The 18,607-nt window shown below is 31.9% G+C and overlaps 2 long non-coding RNA genes across 2 annotated transcripts; one reads left to right on the forward strand and one right to left on the reverse strand.

The window, feature by feature from the left end:
- Positions 1 to 763: 763 nt before the first annotated feature.
- LOC148599659 (uncharacterized) lies at positions 764 to 7,863 on the reverse strand. Its single transcript, XR_015918009.1, has 2 exons — positions 7,434 to 7,863; positions 764 to 3,165 (listed from the first exon to the last, which is right to left on the reverse strand). It is a non-coding gene; the product is annotated as an uncharacterized LOC148599659 (long non-coding RNA).
- Positions 7,864 to 15,959: 8,096 nt separating this feature from the next.
- Positions 15,960 to 18,309, forward strand: LOC148599660 (uncharacterized). The gene is made up of 3 exons (XR_015918157.1): positions 15,960 to 16,195; positions 17,643 to 17,750; positions 18,160 to 18,309. It is a non-coding gene; the product is annotated as an uncharacterized LOC148599660 (long non-coding RNA).
- Positions 18,310 to 18,607: the final 298 nt, after the last annotated feature.

Genomic DNA, 18,607 nt, shown 5'->3' on the forward strand with positions numbered 1-18,607 from the left:
AATCTATAAAAGAAATGTAGAACATCTACATTCAAAGGATCTAAATTTTCCTTGTCGAAAAAATCCGTCAACTGGATGTGACACGGTAGTCGTTTTAACATAGATCTGCGTCATTTTTCGAAGCGGGAAGACAAACGAAATATTCCAAATGTCGCGGAAGGTCACTGATTGCAGATTTTGGGTCTAATATGCACTTCCGGTTGTCCTACTGTAGATGCATGGCTCTAAAATATTGGAATTGATTGTTTAACTTTTAACACACACGAAGGACGTTTAGGAATTCTCGGATATTCCTACCTGTCGTGACTTCAGCGATATCACAGGACAGTAGTGCAATGTCAAGAAAATCGTCGTTCATGTAAAAGTGTCATCGTCCTTAGTAGACAATGCCAAAACCGTACCATCAAGTGAACAATATAAGAATTTTTTTACTAGACTGAATAAATTTATTTATTTGCCTGCTTTTTTTGTTTTGTTTTGTTTGTTTGTTTTTTGTTTTGTTTTGTTTTGTTTTGTTTTGTTTGTTTTTTTTTGTTGTTGTTGTTTTGTATTTTGTCTGTTTTTGTTTTTGCTTTTGAACGGCAAGGAGAAAGATAAACCCGTAGCAGAGAGAGGAAACAACACACGATTTGTAATTCAAAGAATATATCCAGACATAAATACACAAGTTATTTATTTGCTTGTTGTTGGCCTCTGTATATTGGTTCTATTGAAGATGTTTACAAAACTGAAATGCCATTTATTGTAGATAACCAGAAATATATTGTTATTTTAGATAGTTTTATTTGATTCGGTAACAATATGTACAAACAATACAATTTGCATATTATAAACATAAATTAGTGACAGATTAAATCAATGATCACTAAAAAAAGCTTCAACTTTATGTGATTATATAGTACATATGGCATATAGCATGATGATATGTTACTCAGCGTATAGTAGAAAGTGTAATCAAGGGAACCAAGGTTATAGCGGTAATCAAAAGAATGTAATCCAGGGACAAAGACCAGACATACACAACAAAGAACATAAAGTAACTAAAATCATACATACAAAGTAACAAAAGTAAATGAGCAACTCGGACTCCACTAAAAACTGGGAGCATGGACCAGGTGCACCGGTAGGGTAAGCGTCCTCTGCTTTTCTAGAAACACTCACCGAGTTGCTCATAAAAAGTCAAGTCAAGTCAAAATTTACCTGACTAAATAAATAAGTTGATATCCAATTTTGTCATTTATGATGAAATCGAGTTTGTTTTACAATCAACAATATTATTATCTTGTTTGGAAATTATTAGATAAGTATTCCTTGATCCCACTTTAGAAACATCGATTTGTTAAATTATTTTGCAATATTTTCTCTATTAGGTAAAGTATGTCGTTTTTGCTGACTTTTGAATGGGGGTAACCAAAAATTGAATTCACTAGGTCTTGAAAAATGTGGATGACAATTTATGACTCTTGTAAAATGTCCCCTCATACATCTAAAACACTTGCTTTTTTTACATTTGTAATTTATTTATATTTTTTTACATGCAGAACCATACCAAGAAGAGCAAAAACAATCAAATGACATTGTGTTGGAACTGAAACGAATCAACATTATGTCCTACATATTTCACGCTATTTTGTGAAGAAATAGTAATTGTTTCAAACAATTTTAACTGTCTTAATTTTGAAAGTGTGCGTTTTGAACCAGAGAAAATACTCTCCATTTCACCCAAATGCGGCAACAGTTTATAATTCAAAGCCGCTAGCTACATAATTGCAGATTTTGTCAAGCCGGTTAGAGAAAAGATCGGGATTCCTAATGTTGAATGTGAATTTTTGAACCTGTGGTATATAAGAACTAGATTCGTTTTCTAATTGAAAATAAACACAACTTTCCAAAAATTTCAAACATCAAGTATGTTTTCTTTTGATTTTGTTTGTTTGTTCGTTTGTTTTTGTTTTGTTTTGGTTTTTTAAATGGGTAAACCCAATGAATTTTCAGCGTAACAATACACTGGTTATCGACAGATTTACCCTGTATGTGACAGGCTTTGTTATAATACTAGCTATATCTTTTATGAATCTTGATGTAATGCAATCTATACCCGTGCTCTTACTCGGGTTGAGACTTTACTGTTTCTCGGCGCGTTTCTAGAAAAGCATACCCTGCCGGTGCAGTTGGTCCATGCTCACAGTTTTTGCGTCATTTACTTTTGTTATTGTGTATGTATTATGTTCTTTGTTGTGTTTATCTGTTTTCCGTGCCTGGTCCTTGTCCCTGGATTACATTCTCTGGATTTCCGCTACAATCTTGGCGCACTTGATTACTCTTAGTACACAGTGTTCACTGATAGTCGACAAATTATTTTGACTTATTTTGACCCTTATATAAAATGTTATAGAAATGTTTGAAGTAAAGACAAGAAAATGCACCGCTTTTGGCTGCTTTTCAACACGTTAAACAGCTATATTGGTAAAGGAAGTATTGATATAGTTACATTAGTTTTGGACTATTTTTTCTGTTCTTCAATCTTAATATAAAAAGTCTGCCTTTTGCTTCTTTAACTTCCCTTTTGAAATTTATTTTTTACGTTAATTAGCGTATACACCACTGTTTTCAGTTTTAATACAAGACTTAATCTCTCTGTTTAATATAATTTAAGATTTCTCCTATACTCTTTGTTCTTTTATAGTCTCTACCTTCACCTCGTTACTTGGTGTTACACAATTTAAGACAGACATTAAAGTTTCACTTAAAAAATCCATGGTAACCAATTGGATTTACTCAGCTTTTCAATAATTTTATCCTTACTGTACCACTGGTCCAGTTTTGAAAATATTCTCACTTTTGTATTCACTTTCAAGGTTTTTCTCTCATTTCCTGGTAAATGATCACTTACGCTACAGTTAGCATACCTGATTTAAATAAATATTCCACACAATTAATAATATTCCATACAATCATATACAATTCAAACAAACATTTTAAAATGGACGATTCATATTACTGTACACAACTGATATCAGTTTATACATCATTCCATTAGATTTGTTCCGTCTCTTTCGTTCGGGTGAAAACACCTACATTCTGATACTTCACTTCTTCCTTTATAACATTGTGCTATGAATCCTGTATAACAACCACCTTCACAGTCATGAATAAACTGACACACTGAAATCAAACATTTACCTTTGAAGTGATGTACATATTGTTTAGAGATTTTTCTGTAATCTGTTACCCCATACATGTATTTATAAATTAGTTCGTTGTTAGTCGAAAACACTTGATTGAATTATTATTAGAAACAAGAAACAAGACAAGATAATCAATGCTGTATATGGTTCTCTATTGTATTGAAATTAATTGATAATGTGCTTACAGTGCTAGATGGACAATAATTTTGATTTTTTTTAATCGACAATGACTGTTAATGGATCAGTACTTACGGTACCGTTCAGAATTATTACAAATCCATTATTTAGGAAGATCTTGTTGAAATAAAATACCCAAAGCCAATTTTTTTCAAAAAGGAAGCCATATCTACCATCTCTGACCATGTGCAATATAAGGAATGAAACCTATGTGTTTTAGGTATTTTGAAGTTTGGTATACTGCAAATTTTGATAAGTATGACAAATAAAATATGATATAATTCGGGTCAGACATGTCTGACTACTGGGTTAGTGAATACTCCCGTTGCCTTTGGTTAACCATCAATGGCATCGACCATGCGTTAATAAATACAAAACAGACCTATCACATATATTGCAAGTTTTGATATTCTGACGAGTTGCAAGGAGTAGCAACATATCAGCAGCATTAAAATCAAATACAGAGGAAACAGTGGTAAAGCAATGAATAAATTGAGTTCCCTTGATTTATTTCAATTTGTATAGGACTAGTTTCTTCATATTCATTTTAAAAGATGCATCCACCTTGTCACACGAAATGTTTACCCGTAAGAGGCTTATATTACATAAATGTAAGATCATATCGAGACCCTCAAACAATCAAATCTCTCTGGTTTTTTTTTTTTCAGTAAAAATTATATGTTTTTCAACAACTGACATATATACATTATGGAGATTCATGACATGAAAATTATATAATATTCGTTTATATTTTGTAATGAAAAAAGTATATGACGTCAGAAATATACGACTATGTTCATATGTTCATTGAATTTTCATCACGATTGAATAACCTTTCAGCACATCCTATTAGAAAATGATTTAATCGATATCATGTTGGAATCATTTAATGTAGCAAATCTATAAGAATGAATGATTGTGCATACCTATTTTTTTTCTATTCCTGCAAGGAACACCATTAACTTGTATTTAGATGTTAACAATTACCTTTGTGCGCAAAGTTGCAGACACATAGTCCATCCCTGCAGACTAGTTCGTAATTGCTTGGACATTGTTTCGTTCTACAGTCATGAATATCTGTACAGAATTCCCCAAAAGCAGCATTAAACACATGATCACTTGCTGGGTGATCGGGGGTTCCAGAGTATGAAACTTTATGAGAAACCTTTGAGAGAGAGAGAGAGAGAGCCGTATGGAAGAAATAAAATAGAATAGAGGGAAATTATTTTCGTCTGCTTTGGTAAACTGTTTTCAACCATTTAAAGGAGGTAGATGTAGGGCAAGGAAAATAACTTTTGAAATCAGTAATATGTTTGTATCACGTTTAATTTTACCAGAGCATTTCAAGCTTTAATTTGAAACAAAATGAAATAAATCCAAGTTTTTTTTTAATCCTTATATGATATTGATGTAAAATGCTGAATACAAACGTTCCAATGAGTTGAAAGAGTTATGTCCCTTGATCTAGGTCTATCTCCTTAAGGTGACAATAATTACTGGCTGACAATATGGATGTGTGTTAAACAACTAACCATGTTATTCATTGAGTGCAATATTATACCAATAATAGGGATTTCCACCAATTTTACGGAACTCGCTGTATACGAACGTAACTCAACAAAACTTGTCCTAATTGAGCCTCATACGACAGACCGTGCAGGACGGGAGAAATTATTTATAGATCGTGCAGATTTTAATCGTAGAACCATTCATATCCATTTCATGGTTCATGTATTTACTAGAGATGAACAATATAAACAGTATTTGTAACCTATGTTCGAATCTCATAGTCTGTGCAGTACTTCCGATAAGCAGACAAATACGACAGAAGGGGCGAATCCAAAGATTAAATAAAAGCTAGAGGTTGGACCTGAGTAGAAGCTGGATGCAAAGCTAGTCATAGGTCGTCGGTTATTCGTGCTAATTTTGCATAAAAAGGAAAATCGTTTTAAACAAAAAGGGGTATCCAAACCCAGGACCCACCTTTCAGGATCCACAACTGCAATAGTAAGTGTAAAATGCATATTTTGAGTCTCAGCTATTTAGTTATAGTGCAGAGCGCTTGTATCATTTACCCGAATGTCGATCGAATGCATACATGTACAGGCGTGAGTGCGTATTATATACATATAAAATTTTTGACACTTAAGTTTTGGATAAGTGTAATACCTGTAAGATTTTTGTAGTTGGTAGGGTATGTTAACTAAATTATGGCATAAAGTACATGCTTATGAAGCATGCAATATTTTCCCCTTCAATGACCATGTGAAGAATCTAAAATGCTACTGAAAATCAATTGACTTGGTATGTCACTTTACAAATGTCCAATGGCAAGGTAATCGATTTACATCATATCTCGAGACTTGAGATATTGTACTGAAAATAAATAGGTGTCTAAAGTATACATTTCAACAATAAGCTTGGGATTGAAATACGGTATTGATATTGTTCCTGTATGTAAGAACAACACAAAATTTGAAGTACGACAAAGTAAACGCGCAACTAGCTAGATCTCCCTAAAATCAAATAAATGTTCAATGTCATTTTCAAAAGTAAAAACTATTTTATATTTTGTCATTCGATTTGACGACGCATTTTGTTACAATATATTTTCTTTAGTATAGTCTCGTTTCGTTTCGTAACTACATGTAAACGTTCGTTAGTCTAAACTCCCAGCTGCCTAGACTACATGTTTGCCCAAAAGTAATTCAAAATTCTTGTTTTCAAACTTTCTGAATGTTAATTGTCTGCATACGATTTACTACAGTAAATTGAGCTTAATTTTAAACAGTGGTCTCCTTTTCCATACTAGTACTTAAGTACAAATAAAGTTATGAGTATTATACATGTATCTGAATATACATACTCATACAGAATATTGAGTCTAAACACACTACTTTAAAGTATTGCATTCATACGCAGATCATAGTAGGACGGGCGTGCCGGGTGAAAGCTCCATTCCCTAAAATTTGGAAGAATAACTTTTTTTTGCATGAAATTTTAATTTTTCACGAATTCTACATCCAAAATATTTTGCATCGTTTCGCTCGGTATTTAACCCTAACCTGCAATCCTTGTTCCGCCTACCGCGTTAATGGCTTTCTAAAAATGGTTTAAGTAAAGAAGTGTTCATGGAAGTTACATGTGCATACAAAAACAAAACAAAACAGAAAAAAACTATGCAGCGAGATAGTGTGCGAATTCGGGCCGACATTTTCATCCCAGTGTTTTGTTTTTTTTTCATATGCACTATAACAATTCTCAACCAAAACTACAACTGAAATTGATGGTATTTTACACGAGGATGGTATACATGCACCACATCACCATACTCCGACTTTGTCTCGGGTGAAATCATAGAAAGGTCACAGCAAATAATATATGTACAAGATCTATATCATGAGTGCACAAGGCCGCAGACAGGGGTACGGCGGGTTCGATCGCACCCTCCTGTAACAAAAAACAAACAAAAGCATCGTAGCCTGTAATTATCGAGAAATCATACCAAATAACCAAGTAAAACTGCATAACAGTGATCAATTCGCACCCCCATTGAAAGAAGGCTATTATTATTTACTACTTTTAAATATGGCTCCACCCATTACCTTTTGTAATGTTTAAATGATGTGTAGCTTTTACAAATAGTTTACAAAGAAATTACAATTCACATTTTCGAAATTCAAAATACATGAAGTTTATTTTTCATTCTTGATATATATGTTAGAAATGTCTAAAAAAAGTATAAGAAAAAAGTTTAAGCTGCGGAACAATGGGGGACAATTAACAATTAAAAGTTTCCTCCCTTTCATAGTAATACGTATTCCTCCGTAAGAGAACGAACGATACGTACGCAATTATAACTCGATTTTCAATTTAATAAATAAAAGATCCAGTTTTAAAGGCATTACATTTATTTTGATCATAGTTCGAAATCGAAGTGAGTTAAACCTTAGTCTCAGTATTATTTCAGTCGTAATTGTAGTCATTACCACATCACAAAACAGACCATATCAGTACGTCCGTTCGTTCGTCAATTTAGTGGAAACCTCTTGTATGAAAAAGACTTACCAACAGCTAAAGTAATGACGAAATATGCTCCTTTCATATTGTTACTGTCCATCTATTGAAATAGTGTAAATTGAAACAATGGCATTCAGAACTACATTTTATAAGATGACCTGCATGTTGAACCGTGGCCTACGATAAAGATATGTTGGTTGTTCAATTGCACGAAGTTTACAAGTTCGACACTATTAATAGATGGACGTAAAAACATGTGTTTCCCTAACGCCTCTACACATTTCGATTTCATTGATTGTCTGTGTATCAGATTAATTTCGGAATTAATGTTGTAGTTGAAGTTTGAAAAAGTACTTTTTTCAAAATTTAAAAAGAATATTTTTATTCCATTGTCGGTTTATTTGAATTTTCACTCATTTTAAATGCAATGTTTGGCCTTTTTAAATGTTTTTTTTTATATATATGAGCGTATAGAGTCAACCATGTCTTAGAAAATTGGAGTATGAAATAATGAATTATTTTACCCAAATATCACAAAATTGTTCATTAGGATTGCCAGAAAGACACATAGTGGAAGCATAACATATAACCTACAATTTTCATTGCAAATGCCAAAATGAAATCAGGACCATTGCAGTAGTTTTGAACTTTACGTTTTTATTATTTTTTTTTTTTGTTTTGTTTTGTTTTGTTTTGTTTGTTCTTTTTTTTTTTTTTTTTTTTTTTTGGTTATTAATTGCTTGGCATGAAATTGGCATTTGTTAAATGGATTTCTCGATTTCAACTTTGTTCGACTATTGCCACGATGTTTCATCAATTTTATTTTCCTTTACTGAACAAAACAAATTGTGACAGAGTTTACATGCCTTTCATTACAATACATTTTTATTTGATTTTTAAATATAGATCATGTTAACTGGTCTTCACGTCAAAATGATACGTTTACGCGAATTTGACGTAAGTAATATTTGCCTGTGCATAGTTTCTATTTTCTAAACTGACATTTGTTTCTTTTCTTTTTTTCTCTTTCAAAACTTTTAACTTCTATACTCATAACAGTCAAAGAGGATCTGCAGTCTTACCACAACACTTGTTACTCCTGTAGTGGTGTTAAATCAATGTGGATCCTGAAAAATTGGAAAGATGTTTTGAATACAATCAGTTCAAGACTATTATCTGAATAAAATAGCATTAAAACTCATGATTTTTTAACACTGTACTTCTATTCCCCATACTCAGTTAAAATCCCGACTTAAACATTATACATCTTTGTTTTTCTAAAGAAAAAGATGATATACCTAAATACAAATATATAGTTCTTGATTCCTCATACTTTGTAAGAAATTGTTCCAAATCATCTTCCAAATATACAAAGGGAGATGTTTACAAAATGCTGGAATTTTCAATCGACAACATATTTGTCCAGTGTGGTGGACGTGTTTTTCAACAAACAGTCGGAATTCCAATGGGAACAAATTGTGCTCCTTTACTTGCTGTCCTTCACTCTTATGAGGCTGACTTTATAGCTGATCTGATCCGAAAGATAGAATACCGTTTGGCTAGATCAGTTAATCTCAGTTCCCGCTATACAGATGACGTATTATCTTTAAACAATCCTAATTTCAGGAATTTGATACATCGCATCTATCCCAAAGAACTTGAGATAAAGGATACTATAGACACTGTGTAGTCAGCCTCATATCTTGGCCTACACTTAGAAATCGATGGTAAGGGAAAACTATTGACCAAGCATTACGAAAAACGTGATGACTTTTCATTCAAAATTGTCAACTTTCCTTTCATCTGTGGCAACATCCCTTCAGCACCTGCTTCTGGAGTGTTCATATCACAACTCATACGTTATGACAGAACTTGCCAGAACTTACGGGGTCATAGTTTTCCTTTCTTCGTTTATCTACCCCGGACTTGACTTTTTATGAGCAACTCGGCGGGTGTTTCTAGAAAAACAGAGGACGCTTACCCTACCGGTGAACCTGGTCCATGCTCCCAGTTTTTAGTGGAGTCCGAGTTGCTCATTTACTTTTGTTATTTTGTATGTATGATTTTAGTTACTTTATGTTCTTTTTTGTGTACGTCTGTTTTCCATGTCTGGTCTTTGTCCCTGGATTACATTCTTTTGATTACCGCTATAACCTTGGGTCCCTTGATTACTCTTACTAAAATAAATTAAATATTATATTTTTGCGGTTTGTTTTGTTTTATTTTGGTTTCTATTGTATTTAGTTGTGATGTTAAGGAAGTAGATTTGGGGTCAAGACAGTGCATTTTTCTTTTCTTTGTATCTTGCAAACATTTCTTAATATTTTTTACAATACTCATATCCGATATACTTTACTTGGATACCATTTTTATTCTTTTGAACGTGTGCTGGCACCTACATGTATTCATTTTCGCGGTCAAGACACCTGTCAAGAATGTCGTTAAAATAAAAAATTAGGTAAAATAGGCAATAACATTAATGATTTCTTTTTACTATTCACTTGTATCTTGTAATATATACTAGCAACAACAGATATGATCATATGATTTTGTGGTTTCCCCTTTTACAATTAAAAGTACGATAGCTGATATACGGACGCTGACTAAACAAAACTTTCTGTTGTGACGTCACAAACGTCCCGCGGTTTTGAAATTGACAGGATGTCATCCGCTTTTGAACAAAAACAATGTTTCTTGATGTGTATCACAGCTGCACAACATACATGACGTCACGTAGCACGTCGCCGAAAAAAACAGTCCCGAAAGGAAATTTCGCAGCGCTTATAAAACTTACATGTTTATGTCAGGGCTGCTGAAAATAAAAGAAAACTAATCCTTCACAATTCAGTGGGAGTTTTCTATGCTCATTTTGTCTCGCGGCAAAGCCGCTCGACGAGATAAGCATGAGAAACTCCCTCTCGTTGAAAAAAATATTAAATAATCTAATAATTCGAACCAAATCAAGAACAATTAGTGGCAAATCTTACCAATAATCATGAAGAGGTGATGATTATCTCTCAATTCGCTGTTTACCACAGTACAGTGAATTGAAAACATTGATATGCGTACGTAACACAATTTAATCTCAGTAGACAACAAAACCCAATAAGGATTACCTTAAGATCAATCTGCACTTAAATTATGTAAGATTAAACTATAATTGAATAGTACAAGATTCGTCTTCCTATACGAATTTTCGTACCATACTAAGAAACTTTCTAGATTTATAAAGAGAATCAAGGTTTTTAAGGGTAAATCAAATAATATATTCCAAGGATTAAGAATAAACTGGAAAAATAGACAAACGCACCAAAGAATATGCAATAAGCAAAATAACATGTACAAAGAAACAACAGTAAATAACAAACACGGAGTGCACGTGAGAGCATTGCCCAGGTGCACAAGTAGGGTAAGCAACCTCTGTTTTTTTTTCTAGACGAGTTGTTCTTAAAATGTCAGATCCGAGGTAAACAAATAAAAAAAACTATGACACGGTAAACAAATTGTCATAGTACAGATATTTACACTATTACAATCTACGAGTTTATGATGACGATCATAGTACATTTGCAATGATGATTCTTATCTTGTATCAACATGCATTAAACCCTTATTATATGAATTCTAGCACAGTGCAAAATGTGTGCGAAGTTTCGGCAAGCTCTGGCATACCGTATTAAAACTCCATACGCAACTGCTGATGGGATGTTGCCACAGATAAAAAAAGAATTAACAATATGGAATGAGAAGTCATCATGTGTTTTAGTAAAAATATGGTCCTGAGTTATTGCTTTCCATTGTTTAAGATTAAGATATAAAGCTCACTTCATAGTGAATGTAGTGTCTTTTATCTCAAGTATTTGGATTGATGCGATGTTTAAGATCCCTAAAACTAGTATAGTCAAATGACGTCATTTATAAAGCGAAAACCGCGGTCAAAGGATATATTAAAAGATATACCTTCTTTCTTATCAGATCAACTATAAACTCGTCCTCATAAACGTGATGGTACAGGTCAGCGAGTAAAGGAAAACAATTTGTTATCTTGGAAACGCCGACTGTCTGTTGAAAAACACGTCATTCACAATTGACAATTATTTTGCCGATTAAAGATCGAGCTTTTTTACTTCAGTTTAACTGTGTCGGTATACTGTTAATGAGAATTTTGTTTGATACTAATATGATACTTTTCAAGGGACAGGGGTAATATCTTTTTAACTTGTCTTAGAACTTCTCAGTATGACATCACTTTGTGTACATCTAGTGTCAGTTCTTCCCATGATTCAACACTTTATAGTTTATGTCATTATAGAATTTCCTACTTCATCAAATAAACCTGTATTTTGTTTTTGGTTTTGTTTTTGGGATTTTCGATTTTTGTCTGTGTTTTTTTACACGTTTGTATTTGTTTTGTTTTAGTTTCTGTAAATGTATCGTACACGTGCGCATTTGAAAGTCTTTAGGGTAAAATATAGCTTGTTTTTCGTTTTGTTTACTGTATTAAAAATTATTTTTTTATCATTATATAAGCACTTCATCTTAGTCTAAACACTGACTTTTTTTATTGATAATAGTTAGTCATGATTATGTAAAACAAGTTTCAACGTTTTCATTATGTTATTAAGTATTTCTGTTCCGTCTTAAAACAAGACAGGGATAATTCTTCATATTTTATGATAATCAATGAATCTGATTAAATACATTTGTTACGTCCTCTAATACAACTATTCCTACCTTCATTTCCTTGGATCTGCTATATATTGTAAACTATATTTTTATTGGTTAAAGAGTAAGAATTCTGCTTGGAGGCAGTTTTCCTTAGCGTCTCTGTATAAGAACGTACCCATTTTTTAGTTCTAATATCTACGGCGGGAAACTTTCATTTGCGCTTTTATTTTTAATACAGTTTCTATGATGCCTACTGAAGAATTTTCAATAACGATTTATTTGGGATAAATAAATGCATTAATCACAAATCATAAGCTTATGTCTAGTTTAACGAAAAACTGCCATAAATTATAAGCTAATTTAACAATGCAGTTTCAATTAACTTTGTTATTTTTCAATTATTTGTTGACATAATTGTCATGTTGGTCATATTGACCGTCACCGATATTAATGTTTATTTAAAGTAGAAATTGTATAACAATGTTGTTATAGATATGACATTTACCGTGTGATCTTGTAGTATGGACTTCTTTGACCGTTTTATCGTAAATAGCAAATTTGTAAGTACCTATTGATTTAAAATTCCAACAGTTCAAATGTTGAACTTATTCAAGTAACATTAACTGCAGTTACATATATACTGTATGGCACTTATAGTATAAAATTGTATTACCATTTTATCGTATTGTTCAAGTTCAAACAATATAAAATTCAAACTGTGCACTTTTTGAGGTGATTTAAGTATCACCCACATTTCATTCGATTCTTTATTGATACGCCATATAAAACATCACACTGCAAAAATCCTTCCTGCGTACAGATCTGTATTTTGAAGAAAACAATAGATTCATTTTTGACACGCACTTATTACCTGCTGTCTGATTTTTATAAAGGATGGGTTTAAGATATAGTCTTACAAAACGCGAACAACAGTCCAACAATGCTCTTAGTGTCGTTGATTGCTGCTTTCAGTAAGATGTTGTTTAATAAACAGGTCGAAATTTTGTTTCATTTATCGTTCCAACGGTCTGGGCCTCTGTCAACCCACTGTTCTGTCACGTAGTCGTTATAGCTGGTCACTGAGTTCAGCATCTCGTCCCTGTTCTCTGGTCCTCATCATGATGTATCTGTATCCAGCAACTGATAGGAAGTGAGCACAAGTATGTGGCATGAGTTGTGTTCTAAATCTTTCACACGCAATCTTAATTACCAATGACGTTATTTGAGTTTTTTTTTCAATATATGCAGCTATATTCGTTTCACATATTTCATGTGAAGGTAACCATTGTTAGAATGGAACTGATTAAACGATTTGTTTTTAATGAAGATGTTAATGCAATTCGGAAAGATAATATTACGTAATGAAATTAATTTGAATTTGTTTACATGAAATAGAATCTGATGTGGGCAACAGTGTACTTTTGTAGCTATAACGAACATAAATATTTTCAATCTGTGAGTGTCGAGAAAAATATACTACAACAAATCGAGATGCACTTTACATTTTTGTAATTTTACCATTTATCTATATCATCAAGAAATTGTGGAAATCACTGCTTGCCTTTGAATTGTATTTGCATTTATTTAAGGTTATATAATTTAACGTAACGGTTACCAATTTCAATTCTTATTTTGTTTTTTTGTTTTTTTTTTTTTTTTTTGTTTTTTTTTGGGGGGGGGAGGGGTGTTTTTTGTTTATTTTGTTTGTTTGTTTTTGTTTTGTTTGTTTGGTTTGGTTTTGTTTGTTTGGTTTGGTTTGGTTTTTTGTTTGTTTGCTTTCGTTTGATTTTAATTTGTCTGATGATTTCCAGTGTGTCATTTATCGTATATGAATAAAATTCAAATTAATATTTTAGGAGGGTATGTTAAGTCAGTTACCAATATGAAACAGCATAGCTAAGTATATTAATTACGTAATTACAATTAAAATCAAGCAAGCATATATCAATTTTGTTGATTCTAAACAATTGGGAATTTAATGCGATGTATACAAGGTACCAAAGAAAAGTCAAGGTCAAGGTTACATACACATTTAAATATTACGTACATGTTTTCTTTAAATAAAAACCTTCATCATTTTATTCATCACAGAAGCTAATATTTTGATAGTGACTTGGTGTTGTTAGAAAGGATATAAATGATAGTCAAGCTTCTATTCAAATTAAAGCATCGTACACTACCAACAATCTACTAACTTCATACATTTCTATTTTGTTACTGAAACTATACTGTTGTATTGACTGTTGTTACAGAACTGTTTATTGCAGTATTATTACAATACTGTTATTAACAGTACGGTTTCAGTACCGAAATTTACAATATGTTTCAGTACTGAAATTTACAGCACATTTCCAATCCTGAAATTCACAGTACTATTACTGTACTGAAAGTCCCAGTACAGTTTCAGTACTGAAATTCACAGTACATTTACAGTGCTGAAATTTACTGCACTGTAACAGTACTGAAATTTACAGTATTGCTGATGTTGATAGATTTTATATATGAAAGGTCTTATAAACTGCACCTATTTAAGTTTCCTGCCCCACAAACGTTTGGGAAAGATGTTAGTTTTTGTAAGTAGCAATAATTGTATTCCAAATTATGCTTCCAAATAGGCAAAATTATCAATTACTTATACACTGTGCTGATGTAGATTTACTAATGGTGTAACAATACATTATTTGGATCTTGTTAATAAAAGGAAATCTAAATTTTTTCTCATGGTAATTTCTATTTAGTTTAATATGCATGGTTTTTTTTTCATTCTGAAATCTGAAAAATATCCATTCTTCTTTCATAGAATGAAAATTGTCTGAAGAGAAATATTGTTATAACTTCAGGTTGAACAAATTAAAAAAATCAAATGAGCAACTCAGACTCTTGACCTTCATTTAGAAATCAATGGTTAAGTAAAACTATTGAACAAACTTTACGAAAAAACGTGATGACTTTTTATTCAGAATTGTCAACTTTCCTTTCATCTGTGTCAACATCCCTTCACCACTTACGTATGAAGTGTTTATAACACAACTCATACTTTATACCAGGGCTTGCCAAAACTACGCAGACTATTTGTATCGTGCTAGAGTTCTAACAAATAGGTATCTGGATCAGGGTTATGTTGCTACACGATTGAAGTCATCATAACAGAGGTTTTATGGTCATCATAAACACGTGGGTCGCTACGGTGTATGCATCTGCGCCATGAAAACTGATTTTTCAACGTATCATAGTTTTTCTTTCCTCTTTTGTCAATCCCGGACTTGACCTTTTATGAGCAGTGCACCCAATCGTTGCTCACAATTTTAAATGGAGTTCGACTTGCTCATTTGCTTTTGTTACTTTGTATGTATTATTTTAGTTACTTTATGTTCTTTGTTGTGTATGTCTGTTTCCCATATCGGGTCTTTGTCCTTGGATAACATTCTTTTGATTACCGCTATAATCTTGGTTCCATTGATTACTCTAATGGAAGCCCGAACAAAATTTTAACCACGATCATTATGTCTCGATTGCTGTTTTCATAAAGATGTTGTTTGGTAAACAGGTTGTTATTTTTTTAACATCTATACATATTTCATACAAAATATGAATAGCCAATAAACAATTTTAACAATTTCCCATAAATGCAACTACATTCTTATCACACATGTCTTGTGTAGGTAAACATGGTTAGAATGTAACTGCGTAAAATCGTTTTTGTTTCAAAAGCCAGATATTTATGCTATTTCGTAAGATAAGATTACGTAATGAAATTTACTTTGAACTTGTTTACATAAAAAGAGTCTGATGAAGTTCACTTTTGTAACCATAATAAACATAACTAGTTTCACTCCGTGAGTGTCAAGGATAAAACACAAAAACAAGCTGAGATGCACTTAATATTTTTTTTTTTGTACTTTTACCATTTAATTCTTGTTTGTCTGAACAGTTTGAGAAAATGTATGCAATTTATAGAATGTCATCAAGGGAAGTTCAAGGATGCATACATATATTTGAATATGCTTACGCAGATGGTTTTTTAAAATTCTTTTAATATTCTAATCGTAAATTGGTGCGGTAGAAAGGATACATATAATAGCGGAAGAGGGATAAATCAATAATGAAATATTTGCTCCTTTTCTATGTTGCTTTTGCTTTAGGTGAGTCACATTTACTTTTTGTACTTTTCTTGTCTCTAAAGTTACATCCTTTATTATTTAATTTCCTTCTTTTAATATGAGTAAAGTAAAATAGACCGTACATTCCCTCGTTCGCACAATGTTTGTCCAGGTTATGCGAAATAACCAGCTTTGGGGCAGTTTACGCTGTCCGAAGTGCGGAGCGGTAAATGTTCAAGCATAGACTGTCCCAAAATGAATAATGAAAGCATGAGTTGATCAATTAATAAAACGAATTCTTATTTTTTTAATTTCTAAATGATTGAAATCAAAGTTAATATTTGTCACTTCAGCCCTATTCAGCTGAAATTGATTGTTTGAATTGTGAAATGCAGACCGATCGATCTTAATGACATCACAGTACCACGATAGTTTATGGAAAATAACCTTTCTTATCCAGATGAGTACTGAACAATCAAGTTAATTTATATGTATAAAATGATGCAAAAATTTAGATACGTTTTAAACAATTCTTTATTGAGGAAAATCAATACAAACACCTACCAAGTATTATATCTTTGTTAAAACGATTGTTGTCTATTAGTAGACATCAGCTGTAATATTTAATTGTAGTCATTTGTTTTTAATAGAACATCTATTAAATGTATTCTTTGAACCCTTTTACCCATGACGTTACATATATGATTTAATTTTTTTTTCGCTTATCCTCATTATTATTTCTTTGGAACGACATTACATAAATCTTATGCGGTACTCATAAAAGTACTTCGTGCTTAATATGAACCATTTGTATAGCCGTAATATATTCAAATAGAATCCTTCAAACATATCAACGTAAACAGTAATCTGTTATAAATTTCTGATATTTTTCACTGTTCAATTCTTCAAAAGAAAATCGTCTACAATGATACAAAAGTTATTTAGTTATTCATTTACATGTCTACATTGCTAAGTTTGACCTATAAAGTGTGTTATGAAAGTCAGTAGTAGTTAAATAATGCTCCTTGATATTCAATCACTTAAATATAAATTTCCATTGCAATTCTTTTAAAAAAAAACGAGTTTGCATATCCCATAATACCTTTTCCCGACTCCTCTTGCGTTGAGGTATTATAATGTTTTTCTCCATTCACGAAAATTGTAACCAGTCACACAATTCATAATTACGATGGCTGCATTATTGTGTAGAATCTTCGAACGATGGTATGAAAAGAGATTGTAAATAATGACGACAAAGGTAATTCATCACTGACGTGCTTGTAAAGAGTTCTTGATTTGTATACACGTAATATGTAAGGTTTACAGATATGAAATCTTAGGTTTTTCTAAGCTTTGTTTTATAATTCAAATCATAAAAAATAAATTTTAAATCAAACGACAAATTGTCGAGGAGACAAAACTATAACACAATTTTGTACAATATGTTCGATATATTTTAGATATGGTTTGTTATTTCTTTTTTTTTCAGCTGAATTTGCTGCAGGCTGTTCTGATGACATTGAATGCTACCATCTTTCTTCTGTGTTTAACTGCCAACTCAAATGTTTAGGCTCATATTGTTACTGTGTCTATGATGGTAGGTTATTCTGATTTGAAACAAAATATTACTATTTCTCTTCAAAGAGTCACCAATCGCAAAAAAACAATACAAGGATTAGAAAAAAGTTTGCTTAAGCACACAGAAATCACTTGATTAGAAATGGGAAAACATTTATGATACGGGCTGATTGAATTTTTCGATAGATGATGTTTCTTAGATCTTATCATTTGAGGATGACACTAGGATTTTCCAAACTAAAAAAGCGTCTATCACAAATTGATGTGCGAAACAAATCTGTGTAATTTTTCACAAAAAAAACAGCCTTTCCTTTGACGTCTTCTTCAGTATGTTTCAGAAAAAAACAGAAAAGGGAAGTGAATGTAATTTTTATATATAATTTGAAACGTTTGATTGAAAATGATTGAATTATTATTATTATTTTCAGGCTTTCCCGATTTTGAAGGATTTGGTCGATAGGATTTCGTGTAATTCTATGGAACGATAATATAGTCAGAATAGTTACACTTTTGTAACAAACATACATTCGGATAATGAAAATTACAATTCAACAATAAAATATAATCTTTCACATCGATCAGTTATTTTTGTCTTTATTTCAAATGTTCATTTAAATAATGTACTTACAATAACCTCCCTTACTACCAAATTATTAGGAAGTTAATTAATAACTCATTTAATCAAAGAATTATATATTTATTTAAAAAGCGGAAGGGAAAAACCTGCAAATTCAATGTAAAATCGCAATATTAACTGAAAATAAACTCATTAATTCAGTCCCGTTTTTTGATAATTACAATGCTTTGTACAGAAACAAATAAAATTCGTTTTGGTATTTAAAACCAATTCTGGAAGTCCGATTCGACGGCAAACAT

The sequence above is a fragment of the Perna viridis genome, chromosome 13 (assembly GCF_037379345.1).
Source record: "Perna viridis isolate PV_CMFRI_1.1 ecotype Kerala chromosome 13, ASM3737934v1, whole genome shotgun sequence".
Classification (NCBI taxonomy): Eukaryota; Metazoa; Mollusca; class Bivalvia; order Mytilida; family Mytilidae; genus Perna; species Perna viridis.